At 34.0% G+C, this 27,884-nt stretch overlaps 1 protein-coding gene across 4 annotated transcripts in view; it reads right to left on the bottom strand.

Moving 5' to 3' along the window:
- LOC129244036 (protein windpipe) overlaps positions 1-27,884 on the bottom strand; it is a 150,542-nt gene that overhangs the window by 83,615 nt on the left and 39,043 nt on the right. For all 4 annotated transcript variants that reach the window (XM_054881627.1, XM_054881625.1, XM_054881628.1 and 1 more), the window contains exon 3: positions 5,865-5,903. The gene's annotated coding sequence lies outside the window, so the exon portion shown is untranslated. The remainder of the gene's footprint in view (positions 1-5,864; positions 5,904-27,884) is intronic.

A 27,884-nucleotide genomic window follows, 5' to 3' on the forward strand; every position in this document is an offset into this window, starting at 1 on the left:
TATTTTAGTTTTTTTAAAATATATTTCTAAAAAAATTTTTTTTCGAAAATAATAAAATTTTTTTTTAATTTTTTCTTTTAAGCATTTAAGATTTTTTTTTGATAATATAAAATGTATTTATAATAAAAATTTTCCTTGAAACATAATTAAATTTTTATTACTAATAATTAATTTTTTACCTCATCATATTGGTCTCCTTCCCGCGGGGATGAGACTTAAGTGGTGGTTTGACCCACATATCATGGCGACCAACTCAACACGAACTAAGAGGGATGCTCCATATGGGGATTGGCTAGCCACCCATCCCCTTTACGGCGAAATTAGTAGCCATTCAATCACCATGCGAAGATCACCGTACCGACTAAGATCCCTTGTTATTCCTAAACCCCCATTAATACCATTATTTCCTCTCCTTTCCCACCCCCTAATCCAGAGAGATATGCGACACCGTGCCCAATGGGCAGGGGGGTGTACCAGACTGGCTGTATCTTAACGGCGCCTCCCTAACACCGGGTCTCCTTGGGGAGTAACTGTGGCCTTGCCACGGCATGGGGCGCTGCCGTGGTGGACCATTTGAATTCGCCTTCTTACTACTTACATCACTGCGCTTGCCTTGTCGAGCAGGTGGTCGTATGAAAAAAGTGAATTCAAATACTGACTCAAGTGACCAAACTTCTACTGTAACGAGAGCAGGTTACAGTGGTCGTACTGTTATTGCCAAACATACGAGAAACGCTATGCAACGCACGGCTGCCATAGTCCGCAAAGACTCGGACCAGGAAAGTGTTGCGAACGAGGAAGAAGCTTTACTTCTCTCTCCGGTGAAGCTTGATGGTGCCAGTTCTGTGAGTAAGAAAGGGTCTAGAGCTAAGCCAACCAGGGAGGGAATGAAAATGAGCGTTCTTTCACTTTCATCCCCTCCAAGGCTGCGGTCAAAATCTGCGACCGGTTTAGTGGCATGACCAATCTGACGTAAGCTGAAGCGAAACGATTGGCATGGGCTAAAAAGGAAGTTGAAAGGGGCCGTGCTCACTTTGCAAATCGCGCTGGGTATGCTGCATCAAACCCAAAGTTCGCCAGTAAGGTCGAGGAGAGACTGGCCAAAAAAGAGGCAGCGATCGACCGAAAGCAAAGGTAGGATGCCCACCACAGAAAGAAAGTGCAAAAACGTTGCTGCAAAGCTAAGCGTGAAGTACAGCAAAAAGGACGACGAAAAGCCGACAACGTCCAAAGCAGCGGCGGCAGCTAATGAGATTGCCAAAAAGCACCTGACTGTGGCACTTATTAATCGTGGTAATCCGCTAGGGCAAATGTCGCAGGAGGAGTGGGAAACAGTGAATATGAAGCTGTTGAAAGCTCCCTTCGCAAGAATGGACGCGGATCCGAATCCATCTATGCCTACATTCGATGGAGTAGGATGGTTCAGCGGCGTCAAAATCATAAAATCCAAGGACGACTCCTCTCTCACTTGGGTTAAGGACGACTCCTCTCTCACCAAGGTCTAAAGGAAGGTGCCGCACTTGAAATAGTGGATCGCAGCTGTGTGCCGTCGATACAAAAGGCGAAGGTGTTAATACCGCGCACGGTAAACCCGGAGTATGCACTGTGTCTGCTACAAATGCAGAACAAAGATGTACCTACCGACGACTTGAAGGTGTTGTTGAAAGTGGCTAAATCAGCGAACGCAGATGGAAGCCAGAACTACATCTTCCAGATAAATAAAACGGCGGAGAACAGCTTGTGCGAACGATTTGGGAAAATGGCGTGTGGCAGCGTGAGGGGGAAAGCGTGTTCATTCGTCCTATCGTCGCAGAGACTGATAAAATCGTTGAAATTATCCAAAGAGACCGGGATGTGAGCATTCGCTCGATTAGTCAGGAACTAGACCACAAAATCGGTTGGAACCTTTTGCAGAAGATTGGATTCCAAAAAAAGCTGGATGTTTGGGTATCACACGTGTTGACGCAAAAAAATCTCTTGGACCGAATCAACGCTTGCGATTCTTTGCTAAAACGGAACGAACTTCACCCATTTTTGAAGCGGATGGTGACTGGCGATGAAAAGTGGATCACGTACGACAACGCCAAGTGAAAAGGATCGTGGTCGAGAAGCGGTGAGCCGGCCCAAACCAGCGCCAAGCCAGGATTGACAGCCAGGAAGGTTTTGTTGTGTGTTTGGTGGGATTGGAAGGGAATTATCCACTATGAGCTGCTCAACTATGGCCAGATCCTTAATTCGGTCCTCTACTGTGAGCAACTTGACCGTTTGAAGCAGGCGATTGACCAGAAGCGGCCAGAATTGGTCAATAGGAATGGTGTTGTGTTCCTTCAGGACACATCTTTGATGACCCGCCAGAAGCTACGGGAGCTCGGATGGGATGTCCTATCGCACCCACCATATAGTCCGGACCTGGCACCAAGTGACTATCATCTCTTCCGGTCCATGCAAAACGCCCTTGGTGATGCCAAGTTGGCCCCAAAAGAGGCTTGCGAAAACTGGTTGTCTGAGTTTTTTGCAAATAAAAAGGGGGGTTTTATAAAGGGGAGATAATGAAGATGCCTTCTAAATGGCAACAAGTTTGCGAACAAAACGGGACATATTTGACTTGAATCGGATAATTTTAAGTACGTTGCATAAAGCGTCAAATTTCGATCACAAATACGACATTTCTTTTTCCCCAACCCAATATATAATTCGTGCGTAGACCCTTTTTGGGTGTTTGGCCGAGCTGCTCCTCCTATTTGTGGTGTGCGGCTTGATGTTGTTCCACAAATGGAGGGACCTACAGTTTTAAGCCGACTCCGAACGGCAGATATTTTTATGAGAAGCTTTTTCATGGCAGAAATACACTCGGTGGTTTGCCATTGCCTGCCGAGGGGCGACCGCTATTAGAAAAATAGTTTTCTTAATTTTGGTGTTTCACCGAGATTCAAACCTACGTTCTCTCTATGAATTCCGAATGGTAGTCACGCACCAACCCATTCGACTACGGCGGCCGCCCAATACACATATATATAAAATACCTGCGCCCCTTTAAAACCTTCAACATTCAATTACGCCCACCATTTATGTGGCCACCTAATGGACTACCTTAGAGTATGCAAATATCGAACGCCCAACTTGCTTGGTGGCCCACATTAGCCCACTCGGCTTGAGTGCTGGTAGCCGCCACAATTCAGAGTAATATTCTTCGATTTCAATTCATGAAAACTGCAGTTAAGTGCTGCCAATTGCATGTAGCTTGCCCTCGGGGCAAAACTTCAAGTTGCTAACTCTCTCTCTCTCTCCCCTCTCTCTCTCTACCTTGACGCGCATGTGCTTGTGAAGAGGTCCAAGCGACCAACTTGTGAACACGTGCGCATTCTGAATTGTACGTGTGTTTGTTGTTGTTGTGGTGGCTTTCAAGCGAATACTTTGGCTGGGAAGACATTCAACAGGCAGCCGCGGGCGAAGTGTCAAAAGTGCCGACAAAAGTGGAAAATCGTGCAATCAATGCTGCAAGGCAATTGAAATGGAAAAGTAAACGTCAATAGCCAAGTTGTTTTGGGATGTCTGTGTGGTGGCGAGCGCTTGGGTGCGAGGAGTTACAACGAGATAGCTGAAAGCATCTGGCTTAGTGCAGGGAACAGGTAAAAGAGCTCTAAGTGCGCTTACGGGCACATTTCGTGTCACTTGACAATTTATCGGCCAATTTCTGTGCACTCATACAAACGGCAAATGATATGATATTTGCAAGGCAGTGAATTGAATAAAAAATAAAAACAAAAGCAAAAACAAAAAAGTGGCCATTACACCCCAACCACCCAACGGAGGACTGCGACCAAACAGCTGCGTCGAATAGTCTATCGCAATTGCACCGTTGGGATTAGAAACGCGACTGATAAGCGCAGATATCGATTAGCAAAAGGCAAAAATACCGAACCAAGTGCCAAGTTCAGTTCACCTGCAACCGACATCTCTAACTGGCTCGCTGGTGTCTGACGCTGCTGCGTTCGCTTGTGCGCTCGTTCGCTTGCAAATGGCAATGTCAGCCTTGACAGCTGCGCTACCTTGGAACGCTGCAACACAGATTGGAGCGCGCGCGATCGGCGATTGGTGCGAGATCACCGCAACTTATCTATGAGATACTTTTACCAATTTCGGTTAGACAGCTCGACTGGTTAGGTGGCTGCCTGCCAGTCACTAGCCATAACAACAAGAAGGCGCAAAAGTCGCACGTCAAGTGTGCGTGAGTGGATTTGTGCGCGTGTATGTGTGTGATTGTGTGTGGAATGCTAAAGACCGATTCAGCGATCGTTTGTCGAGTCAATCCAATCGAATTATGAATGCCCAAAAGCGCCGGCCGGCCGGCATACAAGCGTCGCATCGTTTCGCTAAGCAACAACTTGTTTTGACGTTTCCTTGTGACGGTGTTGTCGGCGGTCTTTGCTACACATACATATACAATTCTCACTTGTCTCACCAGCTGCAACTGTTTAACAGACTAGCTGGCCATGTGTTGTTATCGTTGCTGCCGCCAATGGTGGCATGACTTTGGTTGGTAACTATTGACTTGCACTGCCACCTTCTGGAGCTACGCGCTCGTGTGGCTTATGAACTGGTTTTGGCGATTGGCGCACATTTGCGTGCCCAGACGTCTATTGCTGCATATGGAAGTGTGGGTATGTGTGTGTTGTTGCATACACTCGTTGTATGTTTTAGTGATAGCTTCGATATCGTCTAATCTAACTGGATGAAGATCGTGACTAAATTGGTGATCTTGAAATTGACATTTCGCAATAACGCTAAAGGAGCTTTATTCCATTACAACCAGACACACAGACTCCTGCAAATGTTTGCGTATTTAGAGGTTGGCTGTGTATTTAGATGATTGGTTGTCCAAGTAAACAGAGTTTGATTATTTTAAATTATTATTTACCGTTTATACGGCCGTTTTTTGTGGGCTTTGACTTTAAGCGATGATAATTCACTCATGTCCAGTCAACTCTGCAAAGCATTTTTCTAATAAATTCATATAAAAACGGGGGCGATGCGGACCTGCCCTAGAGCTGCGATGGAGGTGATGCCTGAGCTGGCACCGCTTCATATAGACATTCGGCAATCAGCTTAGCATACTCTGTTGAATATTACTAGGGAAGGTTTCGGTAGAGGAAAAGTTATGTCAACTAAAATCAAGGAATTTTGGAGTCTGTAGCTCCCACTTACTCAACTGCCCAGTGAAGATATCACCAAAGTCATCAACAAGGTGAACTGGAGTACACCTGCATTTAAAAGGAAACTCCAGGAGTGTGCCCTGCACTGGTACACAGATGGCTTGAAGACATCTGAAGGCATTTTTGTTTTCTTTGTTCACTCCTCTCCCGAGCAAAAAAATATTTTTCATTTTCAAAGACAGACGCGATCACTTGCGCCAACGATGAAGATTGTGCAAGACGAGTTGAAGCTTCTGCGCAACCACCGAGTCCTTAATAGATACAAAAATTTGTAAATCATCCGCGAAGAGCAAGAAATTCGAAAAGGCAAAACATTTGTTTATGTCATTGATAAAAATGACTAAATTAAGTGACCCTAAGATGCTCGCTTGGGAGACACCTGACGTAGCAACAAAGTGGTTCCATCGATTTTTATCATGTACCGCCTGTCCGTCAAAAATGACTGGAGCCATTGCAAAAAGTCGGAGTGAAAGCTAACTTTTTTACTAGAATCTCGTGCGAGCCTATCTGCATTATTCCATATATATCTAATATACAATATGTAATTTAAATATTTAATATTTCTTAATTCTAAAACTCGAATTGAGTTCTTAGATTCAATTCGAATGGTTAGAAGTGCATACATATTTATGTGTGTATATACTGACATACCTTTTTGATAGTTGTTACGCCCCGTTGTCGAATAAAGTTCTGTAAGAAAATGAAAACGTTAAATTATTTTTATGTTTTACTAAAAGAAGTATGCAAATTTGTAAATAATTGTGATATTAAATTTTTTTATAATTTTAATTTTTTGGTATTAAAAAGAAATAGTTTAAATCTTTAATATAGGTTAGTCTGGCTGACATTAAGCGGTTATATACAATTGGGATTTTCAAAAAAACGATTTTTTTTATTTTTATTTTATTTTTTTTTTCGTAATGTACATATATTTAAGAATACACACGCAAATTTGAACTTAGACTCAAACTCGGCGACCAACATTACTCAAAAACGGCTAAGCCGATTTGTCTCAAATTTTAACACGAGCTTCTTAAATTCATTTTTTAGTAATCTTTTCTCACCGATAAATATTTTTTTTATAAACAATTTAAGGCCGAAATTTTGGTCAAACATCGATTTTTTTTTTTTTTTTTGAGAAACCGCCATTTAGTCAAAAAAATTTATTTTGTTTATTCCTTCGATTAAGTACTATATTTAATATTTCGTTAACGAAATCTGTTTGGCTTTTTAATTTCAGAGGATCCAGTTCAGAGATATAGTGGTCACCGCAAAACGTCAATTTTGAGAGGAACTCCCGCAGATTAGCTGTAGCTCCTATCCAAATAAATATTTTTACTAATACTAAGTCTGTAAATACAGTTAAAAGATAATATAATATGTTCAAAAATTTTAGATCAATAAATTTAAAAGAAATTCTGTAAAAACTCGTTTTTTTGGGCTTCTAACTACATGTAACCCCTTAATTTCTCTATTTTTAAATCTTTTTTTAAGTATTTTTAATTACCCACGGCTGCAATTTTTGTGTATTAATTTTTAATAAAATAATTGCAGCAGAGTGTCGGAACACATAAAAGTTAAGTCTTTACTCTTAATTAACAGAAATGGCCGCCTACTCCATAGAAAAAACACTAAATCTGAGAGTTCTGATATTAGGCTTAGTTGGTTTAGATTTAATTTCTGAAACATAATCTGACATTTTTCTCAACTTGCTACATATTAGGGATGTAGATTTTTTTGATTTTTACAATCAGTTTCCAGTACACCCGGCCCTCTTTTTTTTTGGTCGCAGGCAAATTTTGTTGATTCTATTCTGATAAGTTACCAAACGCACTCTTTTCTAAAACGTCAATCGCAAATATCAAAGTGCTCGGATTGTGTGTGAAGAAGAAGAAGAAACTTCAAAGTCATTTGTTCTCTTATTCAATTATAATAACAGGCAGTGAAAAAAGGAAGTTTTTTTAGTTTTAAATATTACGACTTAAACTTTATTAGAGTCCTATATTATATTGTTGAAAAAAAGAAAATCCAAGGAGAGGAAAGCAAACAGTTTCGAAAAAAATTGAAATTTTAGACAAATTAAAATCAGGACTCAGCTGCCGTAGCAAAATTATATAAAAAGTGAAGGTGGAAATTTTCACCGCTTCAAATTCATGTGTCCCGCTTTTCATTGTGCCAGTTACCATCTAATTTTTTCTGGATATCAACAATATATTTGACGTTTTCCTCGTTAATTCCAAATCCAATTTTACCAGTTGCTTTTTCTATATAATAATGAAGTAAAACACGTGTTCTTCTGTCAAAGAACTTTATTTAACTTCTCCTTTTACAAAGACTCTTCTTAGCTTAAAGCTTAACAAATATTTTACATTTAATGAGAATGGGAGAAAGTAAAACTAGCAATGAATGTAGGAATGCATGTTGTTGTGTATGTTGAGTGCGTGAGTAAGCGTGTGGGTGTAGAGTGTGAGAAAGTATGTTGTTGGTTTACATAAGAGTTAGCATAAGTAATTAAATATAAGAGTAAGATTAAGTTAGAATTAAGAGTAGGTATAATATAGGAATAGGGTGATCATGTAACTAAGTATAGTAGTATGTAACATTATAATATAACTATATAATCAAAAGTGCACTGATGTTCTTGCTGATTATCGCAATATCAACCGGTACTCGAAGTAATAACTAATTAAAAAGGCCATAAATTAAGTTTGGAAAATTACTTTAATTCTATTCCAAGTAAAAAATAATAATAATTAATACAAAATTAAGAATTGATTTACTTTTGCTAGATATGACCATCTTTTGCTTTGACTATGGCCTTGAGACGCTCGAGAAATGAATCGCAATCTGTGACTTGCAGGTATTTTGGCCCACTCACAGACAATGGCTTTTTCCAGCGCCTCGAGACTGGTGAATCTTTTAGTTCGGACTTTGCTCATCAAAATGACCTAAAGCGAATAATCCATCCGATGCGCGTCTGGTGAATTTGAGAGCCATTGTGTGGACATTATGAAGTTCGGAACATTGTTTTTAGCCATTCTTGGTTCATTCGAGCTTTGTGAGACGGTGACCGAGCTCTGTTGAAACGTCCATGGTCTGCCACCGAAATGTTTGTCTGCCCATCAATGTCTGCCCAGGGCTTCAAGGCAACCTCTAGATTACTTTCCCGATAATATTTCGCATTTACCTTGACGCCAGGCGCGATGAAAACGATTGGCGGCGGCCATCTGTGGTTACAGCGGCCCAAACTATTACCTGTGGCGGGTGTAATTTTTTGTTTTTTTTTTTGTGAAAGTTCTGATTAGAATTTAAAAAAAATAATAATAATTTTGCTTAAAGCTGCTATTTTGTAGCATTCTTATATATGAGTCAAAAATTTTAATGCCTGAAAAAACTTTATTCTAAGATATTCCAAGGTCATCGCGAGCGAGTTGTTCATGTTGTTGTGTTTATATACAGGCTAACGAACTTCTCGATCGAGTTAGCAACAAATTGCATTCACTGAGTACTGTGTAGAGAGAACACATAATTTCTTTTGTAGAGTGAGTACTAAGTAGAGTGAACAGCAAACATTGAGAACTGAAGTAAGACATATTACAGCCTTTGACAAGACTGTTGATAGGGAAGAAAAAATCACAAATTCTCTTGATATGTCGGTTACCTTCAAAATTTGAGAGATGGTGCATATGTACAGGATTTGAGAGATGAAGCTCGAACACAAAATAGTAAGACTATAAGAAACAAAGCAATATTGAAGAATTTTTTGGAAAAAACTAATTTTAAATTTTAATAATATTTAAAACGGATCTGATTTGATATTTAAAATGAAATGTGCTTATTTAGTTATTGTTTGATGAATGTATCAACTTAAAGAGTCTTTAAATTCCTGTTTTGAAAGAATAAAAAGTGTTTCACATCTTTGAGTTTCACTGGGGAGCTATTCGCTATTTTAGTTGCTTTAGAATTTAATATATTGTTCCGTTTTTGCAGAATTTGTCTGCAATCTGAGCAGACCCCTAGTGAAATTTTTCGAGGAATAATTTTCAAAAAACATTCTAACCCTCAAGCGACCTCAAAAATACATTCTTTGGAAACTTCTCCAAAAACGGGTCAAAGGGGCACTACTAAGTTAGCAAATGGGTTAAAATACTCTACATAAATATTGCTTGTCAAATTTTACTGCTCATTTTCAAACAAGGTATTTGCTCTGTTAAGTAGTTATGCCTAAGCCGCTTTTTTACTTTCTCGAAAAGTGGAAGGTACATAATTTAAAAATTTACTGACCTATGAAACATAACTTTAAATGAAAATATACACAACTTTGGGAGTTGTAATTAGTACTTTCATCCTAAATTCGTTTCATGAACTATACAAAAATTGCTGCATCTCTAAAATAAAGTCAGTTTGATGAATGTTAAAAATATTTTTCCGATTTTTATTTCTACTTCAGTTTATTCGCTTCTAAAAAAATACTCGTCAAGCTTTTTTTCTAATCATAAAAATCGAAATATCATCAATAACTATGGAAAATCCAAAAAAAAAAAAACAACTTTTAATAAGTCAACGAATTCAGTACAAAATATGACTCACAGCAGCGCAGAGTTGCTTATACTTTTGCTGAATACTGCAGCGCTAAACTTGTAAATATTTCTGTCTCGTTCGTTACAAATGAGTTTGCATTTCTTCAACGTGAATATATGTAAAGTCGCTTTTGTTTTTGTTTTTGGTTTTGCTTCTTTTTTTTTGTTGCATTTTTTTTTGTTTCAACTTGCATCATTAGCTGCGTTTTCAACCTGAGATTACGCAAAGCTTTTACGTGCTCACCTGTGAGCATAAGCGCACACTTTCATATGTATGTATGTGTGTACATTTTGCATGTAATCACCACTACATGCATGCAAATTAGGAATAAAGCGCGAAAATTACTTTCTTTCACTCGATTGGCATATTTCGTCTCAATACAATTTTTTCTTGCATTCGTTGCGTGCAAATTCACACAGAAATGCGTGCGTTCGCTTTTCTCACAATCGCCGCAAAAATACAAAAATTAACAAATTTCAAGTCATGCAAAACAACATACAGCTGATGAGCTGATGAAAGAGGAAAATTTTCGTAAATTGTTTTTAGGTTAGCTGAGGTAATTTCGTTTATTGCGGGTACCTGAAACTATTTTTATTTTCAAAATAGTTGCAGTTTTTATGTTTTCTCGCATGGTTTTTAATTTTTTCGCGCATCATAAAATACCTTTCCTTCTGCTTTATTTTGCTTACAGTTAATAATTTTTAATTTTTTTTCTGTCTGCGCTGCATGTCAACAATTTCAATTCATAGAGAAAATTAATATGCAGGTTTAAAAATTTAATCACGTGTTTCGGTTGCGCTATCAATTATTCTATGTGGCTGCATACAGTAGGTGGCCAAATAATTGTGTTCATATTTTTTTAAGTATTTTTTTTTTTTTAATTGAAAACTTTCAATATACTACAGGGTGGTCCATCTGGTAATAGTATTTTGCACTTTTGATTTGTTGCTACTTTAACAACTAAAATAACATCCTTGTGGTTTTAAAAATTTAATTTATGGTTAGGCATTTACAAAATACAGTCTGTTAAATAACTTAAGCACACGGACTTAATGAAAAGTTTTGGCAAAATACCGTTCCCACGACAGTCGGTCAACGTTCGCCTTATTTATATCTGGCCAAGGGTGATCACTCCAGCAGCATTCCCGTACATGCACGGCGAATGTTTATGCTGCTACAATAACAAAAACAAAAACTGAATTTTTATTTCTTATTACATTTAAAATTTTTTTTTTATGGAAATTAAGTTCTTTCTACTACAGAAATCATACAAATTCAAGCTTCAAACTTTTCCAATTTAAAAGAAATCAACAAATTTTCATCAAAGCTTTTCAATTAGAATGTTTGGAAAAATTTCGAGTACGTAATTTTATAACCCATTGGATTATGGTGTAATAATCTCAAGTTTGAAGTGGCTCAAAATCACGGCGAATTTTTTTATTTTTTTGTCTTGCCGATCTTATGCAACTTCTGCACCTCACCAATGCTCGAGGTGTATTTTTTTATATGAGAGAAAACACCCAACAACTAACTTTAAGAATTCTGATTAAAAAGTTTGAAATATTGAGACAATTTTGCGTTTTTTTTTTGTGTTCTTTGAACGAGATCACTTTCGTGAGATCCAAGCATAGCAGCAAACTTTTAACTTTTAACTCTAATAGAGAACTCTGAGATTTCATTAACTGGCCGCAAGAAAGGCTTACCGAAAGAGCGAAGCCTTGCTCAAGCTAGAGCTGGACATTCGCATAAATAGCCGAAAATAATCTCTTTCACCCCCTCCACCTGACAGCTTCTGTAGATAGAATTGAAAGGAAAGTTAAGTCTGGCTGCATGATGCCCTTATCTTCCAATGACCTGTAGGGGTTGCAGTGACACGTGAGGTGCTTGAGCGAGAGTATCCAAATGTTTCCAACTTTTTCGGCTAAGGCATAGTAGTGTTAAGAAATGGATGTTTTTATTGCATTGAATGGGGTAGCAACTGCCCCCATCTAGTGCCGAGCCTTTATTACCCTCTATTATTCCTATCACCGCGAATCCATATCAGAGTAATTTCAAGCCAATGACTAAGCAATTCGATTTCCTCTCTACACTGTAAAACTAGTTTGGATGAAATGGCATTGAATTTGGGGGCCTTGATAGTTGCTTGACTGTGTGAAAAGATGGCTACTCTTGCATCAATTTATTTGTAGTGCTTTTTTTGCCCAGAATGCGCTGGCACAATTTGAGCGGCCCCGAATAGAGGCCAGGTCGCACACGCCAGTTCATCTTAGAACGTTCAGTGTAGATTTGGATGTTGAGTCTATTTATCATCTCCCCTTTCCTCCATATAGACGCAAGGGAAAAGCGTGCTGTAAAATCTTTCTTGAAGTTAAGCGGGTATTCCAGTGTAGAATTTTGAAAAACAGAAATGAATTTTTTTTGGGTATTTTCAAAGTTCAGACTTTTAAAAATATGTCACTAAGAGAATTTTCCAAAATTCCTATTATATTATGAGTTGAAGCCTTCATCGGTTCCGATCCGTCTTGTCTGAAAACTTTGAACGCGTTTTTCTCAAAACTACCTTTTTATCCTTACATAACGAGTTGTAATGGACTTTACTTCAAATTGTGGGAGGATGTTCCTTATACATTCCTTCATCGGATGACCCTAGCTTGAAACTATAACTTTTCAATGAGTATTTTGAAAAAAAAAAAAAAAACAAAAAAAAAAAAATCGGAATTATTGAAAAACTATGTAAAAAAAACAATTTTTTTTTCAAGCAACCGCCATATTGGAAATTTTTTTGTTTTTAACTTTTCCAAGGCTCATTCGATAGGGGCATATATGATGATTAAGAATCGGTTTGGTTTTTATTTTTCAGATCACCAGGAGGGTTGGAATCATGCCCGCCGGAACACCCTCTTTTTTTGGACCCCCTACTTTGTCTGGACCCTCTTTTGATTACTCAGGTTGAAATGCGGAAATCAAACCCAGCACAAGTGTAAGAATATTAGCTTTATAATTAAAAAAAAAAACAAAAAAAAAATAATTGGCGCGTCCACTTCTGTTAGGTGATTGGCCGAGCTCCTCCTCCTATTTGTGGTGTGCGTCTTGATGTTGTTCCACAAATGGAGGGACCTACAGTTTCAAGCCGACTCCGAAGGGCAGATATTTTTATGAGGAGTTTTTTCATGGCAGAAATACACTCGGAGGTTTGCCATTGCCTGCCGAGGGGCGACCGCTATTAGAAAAATGTTTTTATTAATTTTGCTTTCACCGAGATTCGAACCAACGATTTCTCTGTGAATTCCGAATGGTAATCACGTACCAACCCATTCAGCTACGGCGGCCACTTTACAATTGCAAGAGCATATTTCTTTAAATGAATATATCTCATTTTTACCATGGGGGTAGCATAAATAATGGGCATAAGTTGTTAGTTATATTGCACATAGTGCCATCAGTCATCTCCTACTCAAAGTTTGGATGTCTACATTAGAGATAAAAAGTATGCTTATTTTATTTTTTGGTAGTATTATTTTGTATGCCCGCCTTGCGGTCACTTTCCTAAGCTTTTGTTAGGAAATTGCAAAATAAGAATTGCTCAAAGTGAAGAAATTTATAAAATATTCAGTTAATATTATTTTCCAAAAAAAATATATGCAATATTATTTCTAAACCGAATTATATTATATTTTATTTTATAAAAAAATTCATAAAATAATAATAAAATCGTTTTTCTAATAATAATTGTTTAATAATATTTTTTTTCCAAATGAACACAATAATATGGCCACCTACTGTACATGCATAACTTACCGCATACCATTCTGCATTAATAAATATTTTTAATGCATTGTTATGTAGGTATTTCTAGGTACTAAGTGCCTACTTTTATATTCTGTTTAATTGCATTGCTAGAAAAGAATCGGCTTTCACTTAGAACAGGCATACGCACATACATACGTACATATGTATGCATGCATGTATGCAATACATATGTATGTATGCATGTACGTTTATGTCCAATCATGTTCCTGTGCTATGTTCTGCAATTGCCCTCTGATATGCATACAAATTAAGTTGGATTAATGGTTTATGGATTTTCATCAAACATTCAGGTCGGCTGCTTATTTTAGTCAATGAAAACTGTGCAGTTGCTCGAATAAGTAAAAAGAAATTATTATGAGCGCTAAATGCCCATACTTATGTAAGTTTATGCATGTATGCAGTTACAACTGTGAACTTCCCTAATGTCATTCACTTTTTTCCGATTTTTCTAGGTAATCGAATGCGTTTTATGGGCATGTAACGGCTGGGGTGAAATTACGTTTTTATTATTTTTTAAATAAATTTATAGATTTAAGGCCCAGTTAGTTATTCTACATTTAAATTAGCTTACCAAGTTTTAATAATTTTTTTATCTAATATTTTTTTCTGACTTTATAAAAGTATAGGACATTCTACCATAAAACCTTATAACCAAAAGCGCCAAACTTTGTAGGAAAGTAACAAAAATTTAACAATTTTCAAAAAACATGCATCAAAATTTGCAACTTGTTTTTTTTGACGCAACTAAAATGCCTCCTTGATTTTTGAGAATTTTTTGAGCTAAGTTGTTGAGCATTTTCTTCCATCTAAAAGGGTTCCGAACTTGTGAAAGATGAAAATTTTGAACATTGCATGCAAAACAAAAATTGTCAATAATTAAATTTACATTTTTTATACGAAAATTCAAGGCACTTTAAAACTGCACACTCAGAAATATTCTGAAAATTCTGCTTAAAAAGTTTAAAGTTTTGAAGAAATTTGTACAAAATTTGGAACTTTGAGTTATATGGCTTTTGTGCTAGAACGCACTGGACTTTTGTAAAAATATTAAGAAAAAATTAAATAAAAAAAATGTTCAAAGTTGTTAATTCGACGCGCTGTTATTTTTTTGAACACAAGCGTACATACTTGATCTCGATTTTTTTCAGTTCCACAAACACCAGGATTGGTTTTCGAAGCTTGTAATTTCTTACGAAACCGAAATGGGGACAGAAAATTCCCCTTGCTTAGCACAAAAAACAACACTGACTTTAACTTTTTAAGATATGGATGTGTTTGAAATGATTTAAAAAAAATGGAAATGATTATGGAAAAATTACATCATCAGATTAATGGATTGATATCTAAAGACAAAATGATGCCTTTCGATTGGAACACGGCACTCATAATACCTACAAAGGCCGACAAAACAAAGTGCAAAAACTATCCCGAAATTTCTCTTCTCAATACAACATATAAATTACTCGCAAAAATGGTGGTGAATAAGAAACAGAAAGATCGACGAGAGATCCAATACTCTCTCTGAAGCAGTCAATGGAAGAGTGTTATAAGCACAACATCAACTTATACTTGCTGTTCAGAGACTTTAAACAAGCACTTAACAGAATGAATCCCCAAAAACTGAATGCTCAACGTAATGCTGACTCTGCACAATACTGAATCGAGAATATTGGTACAAGACCGAATATACAGGGTCCGGCACTCGAAGAGTAGCCAACTTCAGACCAATCACGCAGCTGATGTACGAACCTGATACTGGTAGCATCGCAAAACGTCATGGAGGGGGTCATCAACAGACTCCAACGTCACGAGAAATGGTTCAAAAAGTGAAGAAGCGACTTGAGCGAAATCCCCGACGAAGTGCCAATCAAGTGCCGAAAGAACTGAAAATATCTGACTGTAGCATTCGCCACATACTGAAAAATGATCTCAAAGTCAAGCCTTACAATATCCAAAAGGCGCATGAGATCCCACACCAAAGCAGCAACAAATCAGACTTGGGAGAGCGAAGGAGTTGCTTCGCTTGGCCGAAAGCTGTCAATTTCCGAACATTGTGTTTTCTGACGATACAATTTTTCAAATTGAGTAATTCGTAAACTTCCCAAACGATAGGGTTTATTTGACCGACCGTTCATACGAGAATTCGAGTTATCGATTTGCCACCAGGAGGCAACACCCGCCACAGGTAATGGCTTGGGCCGCTGTAACCGCAGATGGGCGCTCTCAAATCGTTTTCATCGAGCCTGGCGTCAAGGTAAATACGAAATATTATCGGGAAAGTAATCTAGAGGTTGCCTTGAAGCCCTGGGCAGACATTGATGGGCAGACAAACATTTCGGTGGCAGACCATGGACGTTTCAATAGGACTCGGCACAGTCTCACAAAGCTAGAGTGAATCAAGAATGACTAAAAAACAACGTTCCGAACTTCATAACGTCCACAGAATGGCTGTCAAATTCACTAGAGCGAATCTGATGGATTATTCGCTTTAGGTCATTTTGGTGAGCAAAATTCGAACTAAAAGATTCACCAGTCTCGAGACAAAGTATCGAGCAAAGTAAATTTATTCTTAATTTTGTATTATTTTCACACATTTTTTACTTTGAATTGAATAAAGGAAATTTTCCAAACTGAATTTAAGGCCTTTTTAATTGGTTACACTTCGAGTGTCGGAGCCTGTCAAGCCGAATTTCAAGCACCAAAATGCATACGTAAGTATTCCCGCACCTCGGTTTATAACTTTTTCGAGCTCTACTCAGACTGAGCTCGCCTTATAATTTTTTCGCAAATATTTTGCACAGCGTACTGCCAGACCTTTTTTTTGTAATATTTTCACCTTTTATTTCATGTTTTTATATTACTTAGCTTTGCATTGCTTTTCATATGCAATAATTACGATTTTATTACCTCTGCTGCTGCTGTTTTGCGCGATCGCAGTGGCAATTGTGGGTCAATTAAAACACATCTCCGCGTGAGGCGCATGCGCAACGCGGACGCTTGAGAAACATCGGACGAGCAGAGGTTTTGCAATGAATCGCAACAAAAATCATGAAAAATAGATGAAAAACCTGGTAGTAAAAAAGTTTCTAAAAGTAAAAAAAAACCTATGTCTAAGGCAATAACTCTTCAAAAAGTAGTTTAAAAAGGCGTTAAAATGAATTATGAAGCGCTACGAAATAAAAATAAAAAATTAAAAAATAAAAATAAAAAATTTAACTAAAATGGAAATCCGCTCGCCGGTGTCAATTCTCGCCTTAGTTTTGCTTGTCTGCTAAGGTAGCGTTTAAATTGTCTAATCAGCATTTGCAGGCTTTTTCCACCGCTTCAGTTGGTTTGGCATATGTCGATTTATTGTTGTTGTTGCTACTGTTTTTTTTAATTTTCTTGTTACTGCTCTATTTGCAACTCTGTGCCATATTCACTGCTATAGTCTTTTAAGTCGCTGCCGCTGAGGTCAACACACTTGCACACCGAATGGCTCTCAGCCAACTGATACCGATTTCCTTCGGTAGCCAGCCGACGCTGACGCCACTCAGTTAGCGCTTCATTTTAACCGCTTGTTTTTACTACTTTCGGTAAAGAAACATTGTTTTTCTTTGTAATTGTTTGTTGTAATTGCGAAACGACTAAACGATTTCGTCAGCAACTGATGGAACATTCAAATGCGCACTTTTTTTTATTTAATTTTTTTTTACTTCTAATTTTCCGCTGAAACGTAAACAGCGTAACTCGATTTTCTTAATTGCTGCCAATGCAGTTGTTGTTTACGAGCATTTGTTGTTGTTCGCGCGCTTTTTTTTGATTGAGCACACTTTTGTGTGCGCTGCTGCGGCTTTTTTGCAAGTTAATGTTTTACTTTTTTTTTAAGTGATTATTCAAAATTTTAAAGTTTTTCGGTTTAATCGCTGCCGCATTTGAGATATACTTTTATATGCAAATATAACTGCGGTTTAATTACCCTTTAATTAAAATTGTTTTGATGTTGGCTGTGTTGGGTAGTGAAGACTTTCAATAGTTGCACACACACGCACATATTTGCATACCTCAGCAGTTATCTGCTCTCCGATGCGAGTCGAACAACTAACAACAAAAAAATTTCCAACAAATACTTATCGATCAATTAATTTAGAGTGGAATTATTGCTTTCGTTGGCCAAAATATTTGTACATTTGTGGGAAAATAGAAACTGTTTCGAATTTTCTGTTATGTAGCAAATCGCGAATAAATCGCGCCAACTAAATTGAACTGAGAAATTGTTTTCGTGATTTCTGGTTTTTGTGCCTCTGTTTTGTTTTTAAGCAGTAAAATAGAAATGAAATTAGGAAAGTATGGCAAATTTTTGAAACCACGGTTTAGGATTTTTGCGCAACCACCAAAGGTGAACTATTTGCCGTACGGAATCGGCTTAAAACTCTAGGGTCCTCCTTTTGTGGAAAAACAGCAAAAAACATAAAACAGAGAAGCAACAAAAACAGGAGAATCGGCTCGGTCAAAGACCCAAAAAGGATGTGAGCACCAATTATATTACACATAACTTGAATTCATTAAATTTTCAGAAAAAAAATATTTATTTTGAAAAAGTTTGACCATCTTTTTTGGCTTCCCTCGTACAAGTAGTGCTTTGCGTTGGCCTTCAAAACCGAAGTAAAAACAAATTCTTTAGTTCAATAGTGAATTTAGTACTTAAACGAACACCTAACAAAATGGCGGCTTCTTAAAGCTTACATGCGAATTTTCAAGGAAAAGTTCACAATTTGTTGTTAGAGCTTTCGACAAAAGTCTTAGATTCGCAAAATACGCAGGCTTATTACAAGAAGCCTACTATAAGGAAACGTTAGGGTCAAGCTCCATCTGGTGCCACTAAGGACCAATAGGTCTATGTGATAGCTTTCTGCCAGCCAGGTCAACGGATATATAGTCTGGAGAAAAATTATATTAATATAGCTTAAATATTTTTTTATCATTTTGTATAGGGCCACCGTAGCCGAATGGGTTGGTGCGTGTCTATCATTCGGAATTCAGAGAGAAAGTATGTTCAATTCTCGGTGAAAGACCAAAAAGAATAAAAAGTTTTTTCCCCTCGACAGGCAATGGTAAACCTCCGATTGTATTTCTGCCATGAATAAGCTCCTCATAGAAAATATCTCCCGTTCGGAGTCGGCTTGAAACTGTAAGTTTCTCCATTTGTGAGACCACATCAAGACGCTTCCCCACAAATAGGAGGAGGAGCTCGGCCTAACACCCAAAAAAGGTATATATATAAATTTATATATTTTTTTTCTGCTCACAATTTGTTGTTACAACAAAATTAGAGCTTTTCACAAAAGTGTGAAAGTTGACGTGACCGGTACGGTGGGCTACGAATAATAACAAAATTAGAAAGGGAGAAAAAATTAGTATAAATCTGTTCTCATTCATTAAAAATTTATTTCATACAATTTTTTCTACGCAAAAATTTATCATTTTAAATTTCGGTAATTTTTTACTAGCTTTATTTATTTTTTTGTTAATTTAATGTTAGCAATTTTTGAGTAAATTTTTATTGCTTCAATTTTTTGCTAACTTTTACTAACTTTGCCACATTTTTTGTTAATTTAATCTTGACATTTCGTTAAATTTTTATTGCATTTTTTTATAATTCTGTCAGGGAAAATTTTATTATTGTAGTTCTTGGAGTTTTTATTAACTTTAAGTAGCTTTTTTAAATTAAATTTTGCCAATTTTTTATTTTTATAATTTTGTACGAGTAATGTTTTATTATTTAAAATTTTTTGGAATTGTTTTCTAGTTTCATTTACTTTTTTTTACTACTTAAACTTTTGCAAGTTTTCTTTTATTTTTATTATTTTTTTATAATTTTGTCTGTGTAGATTTTTATTCTCTAATTTTTTGGAATTTATTACTAATTTCATTTCACTTTTTGTTAATTTAATTTTAGCAAATTTTTTAATTCATTACATTGTTTTATAATTTTGTCAGGGCAAATTTTATTATTGCAATTTTTGAGTTTTTTGTAAACTTTCAGTAATTTATTTTTAATATAATTTTCTAATTTTTTTTATGATTTTGTATGAGTCATGTTTTATTATTTTAAAATTTTTGGAATTTTTTTCTAACTTTTTTTTAATCTTTTTTTTAATTTAACTTTACCCATTTTTCTTTTATTTTTTTTTATAATCTTGTCCTTTTATTATTTTAATTTTTAGGAATTTTTTACGATTTTGTTTATTTTTTTACTAATTTAATTTTACATTTTTTTTTTCATTTTATTATTTTGTATAATTTTGTCTCCGTAAATTTTTATTGCTTTAATTTTTTGGAATTTATTATTAATTTTTGGAGTTTTTTGTTAACTTTAAGTATTTTTTTTTAATTTCATTTTCCCATTTTTTTATAATTTTGTATTAGTAATATTTTATAATTTTAAAGTTTTTGAAAATTTGTTCTAACTTTATTTCATTTTTTTTAACTAAATTTTGCCAAGCTTTTTTTTATTATTATCATTGTTTTATAATTTTGTTTTTGTTTTTCTATTAGTTTAGTTTTTAGTAATTTTTTAATATACTAATTTTATTTCGTTTTTAATAATTTAATTTTGGCACTTTTTTCAAATTCTATTATCTTTTTGTAATTTTTTATTAATTTAGTTTTGCCAATTTTTTTAATTTTGTTTTTTTTTATAATTTTGTATGAGTAAATTTGAATTACAGTAATTTTTTACTAGTTTTATTTCATTTCTTAATAAATTAATTTTGCTAACATTTTTTTTTTATTATTATTAATTTTTTATAGTTTTCCCTGAGTAAATTTTTATGATTTTAATTTTTTGGAATTTTTTTTAACTTAATTTAATTTTTTAATAATTTAATTTTGCCAATTTTTCTTTAAATGTTTTTTATTATTTTGTCTGAGTAAATTTTTTTCATTTCAATTTTTTGGAGTTTTTTAATGATTTCATTTAATTTTTTATTAGTTTCATTTAACGATTTTTTTTTAATTATATTACGTTTTTTACAATTTTACTACTTTAATTTTGGGAATTTTTTGCTATATGTAACGTTTTTTATTAATTTATTTTTGGCAATTTTTTTTGTGTTTTTATTACAATATTATTCTTTTTATTTACATGTATAAAGTTTTATTTGTTTTAATTTTTTAGAATTATTTAAGAACTTTATTTTTTTTTACTCATTAAGTTTTGCCATTTTTGTAATTTTTATTAATTTTTATAATTTTGCCTGAGTAAATTTTCATTATTTTAAATTGTTGAATTTTTTTATTAACTTCATTTCATTTTTTATTACTTTAGTTGTTTTCTTTTGAAAATTTTACTAAATGTATATCATTTTTTATTAATTTAATTTTTATTATTTTAGTTGCTTGTTTCATTCTTTTTGCTAACTTTATTTAAATTTTTATTAGCTTCATTTTCCAACATTTTTTTTGTTGTGTTGTTATAATTTGATCTGCCAAATTTTTTGTTTTTTAATTTGCCAATTTTTATTATTTTAAGTTTTGTAAAATTTTACTAACTTTATTTAATTTTTTTTTAATTGTTTTTGTTTTTTTATTTTTACACTTTCGTTTACGTAAATTTTATAAATTAAATTTTTTTTAATTTGTTACTAATCAAATTTTTTATTAATTTCATTTTGTCCTCTCATTAATAGTTGGATATCTCGGAAACTACTAATTCAAATAACTAACCTGCCCCTCAATTAAAGGGACTGTAGTAGCTGAGAGACTGCAAAGCATTTTACATTAATTTCATACGTATTTACAGACCTCGCACTCGTGCACTGACAACGCTGCCTTTTCACGCGCACTTTATTATACGAGTTCTACGAGTAGCTGTTTTTTGGTTAATTAATTGCAAGGAAATTATTGCATTATTTATTCAAGAAAAATATTTTTTATAACTCATTTTGTTACTTTAACTCAACTTTTGTTTATCTCATTTTATTTTCGTTTTTATTTGCATATTTAAAATTTGTTGCCTTTACAGTTTTATCTGTGGTTTCCCATTATTTGCTCGAATCGTTTCGCGGTTAGTTTGCATGTGAAGCGCCATGGGTCGGTCGGGTATCAGTGGGTCAAGAACATTAATGCTACAAACAGACTAGTGTGCATATATATGCACATACGTATATGTGAACAAACATATTCACATATTATCCGCACTATCACTGGATATATAAAAAACATGAGAGCAGATAAATGACACAAAAATCACTGGATGAGTTTCAATCGAATTTTTGTCTCCCAAAAGCTGGTGCACTACATAGATAAAGCTGGTTCGCCACATTCGGAAAAGTCGCATTTAGGATACGATTTGGTGTATGAGTATTCGCAGAATTCATTACATTTCAGTTGCAAGACAAGAAATATTGTTTAAAATATTTGATAGCTGTAGCGGCACTGGTAAATATTAATAAAAAATTAATAAAAATATAGCTGACTCATTTTTCAGGCAATAGAACAAGCAATAAGAGGCATCAGGTATAAAAAAAAATAGTTTTTTCGGCCATTCTAATGTATATACATACATACATATGTACATATGTGTGTACGGACTTCTAAATAAAATATTTTAATAATAATTTCAGTCTCAAACTCGTTTAATTAATTCTAAATTCCTAACTTAGCCAACTTATAATTAATAAAAAATTTAAATACTGAAAATTAGATGGAATGATTTTTTTTTTTGATTTTCAGCTGGTCAAAATATTTAGTAAGAAATGCCAATTTTTTAATTAGCTACTTGTAGCAACAACAATACAACAGTCTCAAATTTTGATTATCTGTAACGAAAAACTACTCATAAATCTCGAAAACTGAGCGAGCAATCGCTGGTTGGAATAAGAAATAGTTGAAGAATTATTTAATATTTTGCTGCTTTAAAACAATAAATTTTTTTTTGGCACATTTTAACAAAATTTTGCCTCTTTAGTTCATTACTTCAGCTTCAGAATAAGTAGGACTATTGTGAAGGTCGATGACTCCAATTTATTGAAAAGTTCCGTCACATAATTGCCACACCTCGCATAAGCTTCAACTGAATCCAAAAAAAAAGATACTCGAGTTGTAAAGTCCCTTGCAATTATCGTTCGGATCAGCCAGCTAAACGTTTGATTTTAGCGCTAGGAAAATATCAGCTCAACTAAATTTTTCACGTGCTTGGCATTTTTATATTTAGTAAATATTTATTGCTAATCTATTTTAATAAAGCTGTCGGAAAAAAAGAAAGGTCCCAACCCATAAATAAATATTTTAGTCTTATCTGCATGAGTTTATTGACGTAAATAGGGGACTATGTGGCAAAAACAAAAAAAAAACTGTTGTTTAGCTGAATGCAAATGAAACTATACAATTTGACCGGATCAGATAATATAGTCATGGAAGCCGTCTGCAATTCTAAAGAACTTTTACTCTCCGATTTTTTTGAAAATTGAGGTTTGTATGTTTTGTACAGCTGAGCGAGTCTATGTTAGGAGATCCAAGCATTTGGGAAATTGTCGTAAATTTGTCTGAAAGTTGGAGTATTTGTAGGTTTCGAGTTTAATATGAAAAAATTGAAAAAAATTTGGAAAAATTATAATTTTGATATTTATGCATGTGGAAAGTGTTTTTAAAAAATAAGAGACAATATTTAAAGCAAAAAAACATTTTTTTTTTCAAAACTTTTTGTAATAAGTTTATTTTATCTGAAGAGATTTCATTAAAAATAACCGAAGATATTTCACTTCAAAAACTCCTAAAATTTTAAGCAAAAAATTGTTTTTGCAAAACGTTAAAAATATTTTTGCAGAAGACTTTTTTCCAAAATTTTTTGCAAAACTTTAAAATTTCTTCCAAAATTTAAAAAATACAAAAAATAAATTTTTTTTTTTATTTAATTTAACAAGCGTCACTTCATCATATTAAACAAAAAGAAAATTGTCAAAACTTAAAAATTTGTTTTGCACAACTTAAACAATTTATTTTCAAAAATTGTTTCCACAATTTAAAAAACAACACAACTGAATTTTTTTTTTAAAACTTTTTTTCAAAAATTATTTTTCCCCAATTCAAGAAAAACAACGCAAGAACAAAAATGTTTGCCAAATTTTTTCTAATTCGTTTTTGATAAGTTTATTTTATTCCAAAAACTTAAAAATAAAACCACATAAAAATATGAAAAATATCGAAAATAATCTTTTTTTTGGCAAAACTTTACACATTTGTTTCCACAATTAAAAAACAACGACAAAAATTTGGAAAAAATTTTCCAATTTTTTTTAATAATTTTATTTTATCTTAAAAGAGTTAAAAAAAGATTATATTAAAAATTTATTTTGCGAAACTTAAAAAAAAAATTTCAAATTTGTTCAAAATTTGTTTTCAAAATTCAAATTTGCATTTGGAAATTTTTTCAGAATTTTTTTTTAAAATTCTTCTTTTTAAAATTCAACGCAACAAGCAAAATGTTTGCAAAATTTTTCCTAATCGGGTTTTGATGAGTTTATTTGATTCCAGAAACTTAAAAATAAAACCAGATAAAAATATGAAAGGGAATCAAAGATAATAATTTTTTTTGCAAAACTTTACACATTTGTTTCCACAATTAAAAAAAGATACAACAAAATTCTGATTTTTTTTTTCAAAATTTTTTATTAAGTTTATTTAATCCTTAAAAAATAAAAAAAAATCACATAATAATATGAAATAGACGCGAAGATAGTCATTTTTTTCATAATTAAAAAACAACAAACATATTTGCAAAATTTTACCCAATTTTTTTTTTAATAAATTTATTTTTATTTGTTTATTTCCACATAAAAAAAAAAACAGGAAAAAAATAAATTTTTTAAATAAGTTTTATCCTTAAAAAATAAAAATAAAAAAAGAAACATAAAAATATGAAAAGGAATCGAAGATAATAATTTTTTTGCAAAACTTTAAGAAAACGTTACTAATTTTTTGTAAACAAAAAAGAACAACAACAAACAAAATATTTACAAATCTCGAAAAAAATCCAAGATCTTGTACTTCAAAACACTCTATAGGTAAACTTCCAAGCTTTATACAATTGAAATTTCAAAATAACTAAATCTTTTTCAAACATTTTTCAGTTTTCTTCCTATACTCAAGTCTACAAATACACCAATTTTCAGAAATATGTACGGCAATGTTCCACATACTTGGTTAACTTGGCATGAAGTCGTCCATTTATAGCTTTCAGCGCAATACGCATCGCACTGAGAGGGTTTGCGCTAAAGTTTCAAAGAAAAAGTTTTCCTATCTTAATCCTTTATGTAAAACAATTTTAAGGTATTGAGACAACTTTTGAAAATAGGGCCAAAAGAAATTAATTTTTTTTAATTTCCACAGTGGCCTAAGGTAGTAGCCCGGTGTGACGGGTTCAAAAAATCGATTTTTTTTTACATTTTTCGGAAGAAAAATATCTATAAAAATTTCAGACAGAAATTTTAATTATTTTTAAAGTTATAGCTAAAATAAGAGAGCGCGTTTTTCTTAAAACCATGTTTTTGAAATTTCGGAGTATCACTGACTCAAAACCAGTCAACCAATTTGGATAAAAATTTATCCCGTTATTCTAGACACACATATCTAGATCCCAGACCTTTAAACCATTTAATTTTTTAATAATAAACTATTTAATTTAAACAATTTATGAAGAAAAAAAATTAGATTTTGAGAACTTTTTTTCACAAGTCCGCCATTTTGTTTTTGTTTAATTATTTTTATGTATATTTTAGGTGCGGGACCTAAAATAAAGTCTGAATTTTTTATTTCAGATGACTTTGGAAGGCTGTGTGTTTCCCCGAACCAACTTATCTTTTTTTAAGGACTCCACTTTGACGTAAAAAATTTTAAACAAATTAATATAAAATTAACTTTAAAAAATTTTTTTTATTTACTTCAAAACACCAATAAAAACATGTAAAAACTTTAAAACGATCGAATTTTATTTTCTTTTTAAAAAAGAAGGAGTACTACCCTAAGCCCTCAAACACAATTCCAAATAAGAATCGTGTATAAGCATTTATTGATTTAAGCAAGAATTTTATGAAAAATCCAACTAACTCAGGGTAAACGAAACCTAAACGGCACTTGAAACTTCTTCACTAGAAAATATGAAAAAAATCGATGCTCCATTTACCAGCTATGAGAAGCTGAACACAATTTCTTTAAGTAAATTTTCACTTAGAAGTCAGATATTTTATTTTTCTTTGACCATTTTTTACTTAATAAAATTTATGATACGCCTGTATTTGTATAGCCTCTTCAGCAGCGTCATTTGACATTGTCAAACACCACACAAACTTTTGACAGCCACAACTGAAATTTTAAATCAAAATGCCCTTTTGATAAATCAAATTGTATCCCCACAATAAATCACTAGCAGCGGCTCATGCACTAAAATAAACAAGATCAAAAATAAGTGAGTATCAACCAATGGATTTTACCACAAAGGCACATGATTTCAATGAAATGCAGACAGCTGATAGTCTGATAGTAGATACCCACTAACGCTACAACAACATGCTTAAGTAAGATCAACAAAAATTCAAATCAACAGCGCACACAAAATTAGAATGGAAGGCAGATAAACTGTAGCATCGAATGGGGGAGCAAAAATACCACGAAAACGAAAGAAATATTAACCCAAATGGGAACAACTTTGACTATCAAAATAAAGTTCTCAGAGTTGAAAAAAAAGAAAGAGTAAAAATAATTATGCCCACACATACATACACACACATTCTTTTGTTTTTATTGTTTTTAGTAGAACGCCAATAATAACAAAGCGCTATTTATAATTAGTCAATGCACACGCACACATTCATACAGGAGGTTTAAGTGCAAACCTCCCCGGTAGGGAAAACCTAAGCGCGCACTATCAGTAGTGTAACAAATATTTGGTTTAGGTTGAGTTCGTTTGCACAAATTGCCAGCCACTCTGCGACTCGTGTTGCATTTGACGCATTTCTCGCATTCATTGCATTTCGCTATTCGACTACCGACGCACTAAGTTGTTTGTGCAAGCCGACCGCCAAACTCGTGTGGTGAGCAAATCACAATGCAAACTATGCCGAACTATGTTGAATGACTTCTTAACCTTCGCTAGGCACATTAATTTTTTGACGTAAACGTCGCACTGAGGTAAGTTCACCCAAATTCATAAACATTTTTGGATGCTTAGTTTTGCGCCACCTTGCAGGATTTTGTATAAAGAATGACACGAAAAATATTGGCCGAATGATAACCGTTCTAGGATCAAATTTATAAAGGGTGGTTAAGTTTCAAGGGCCGGTGTTGATTTTGAATAAAATGCAATTTTTTAAGAAATTATTGTTATTTCTCCTTATTATGATAACATTGGTATAGCTCAATTACGTATGGAACCAAATATTGGCCAAATGACCGCTGTGGCCTCAGCGGCACACCTCCACAGACCACCAAATGCAAATAGTTCCTTATCTAAAGGGTGGTTAAGTTTAAAGGGCCGGTGTTGATTTTAAATAAAATACAATTTTTTTAAGAAATTATTGTTATTTCTCTTTATTATGATAATATTGGTATGACTCAATTACGTATCAAATAAAATATTGGCCAAATGGCCGCTGCTGTCTCGGCAGCACACCTACATCCGATGGTCCAAATTTTCAATGACGCTGAGGCATAATTGAGGTTCTATGCCGTTAATGTGCTGAACTATATCATCCTTTAGCTCTTGAATTATTGCTGGCTTATCGACGTACACTTTTTCTTTCAAATAACCTCAAAGAAAGAAGTCCAACGATGTCGTTGACGTTTAGGTGTGGTTCACATTCAACAACGGCCCTTGAAATTTAACCACCCTTTATAAGCCATCAAAACAATTTCCGAACAACAATAGAAGAAGAGGGGGGGAAAAGAGGTATGAAACCTAGCCCCAATAAACCTAATACATTTACTGGTGGCTCGAAAATGATGGACGGAGTAGGTGCAGGGTTTTACTGCGCTAAGCTGGACATCAGGCGGCCAATTAAGCTCCCTGACCACTGCAAGTATTTTTCAGGGAGAAGTCTTTGCGGTAGGAAAGGCTGCAGAAATAGCACTAGCAAGGGCATCGAGCAACTCCAACATAAATATTTGCATTGACAGTCAAGCGGCAATAAAGGCGATAAACTCATATGAAATTTGATCTAAAAACGTTCTTAGGACCAGGGAAGCCAGCGAGAGACTAGCTGCAGACAGACTTTACACATCTATTGGATATCCGGACATTAGGGC

This window comes from Anastrepha obliqua, chromosome 4 (assembly GCF_027943255.1).
Source record: "Anastrepha obliqua isolate idAnaObli1 chromosome 4, idAnaObli1_1.0, whole genome shotgun sequence".
NCBI classification, from domain to species: Eukaryota; Metazoa; Arthropoda; class Insecta; order Diptera; family Tephritidae; genus Anastrepha; species Anastrepha obliqua.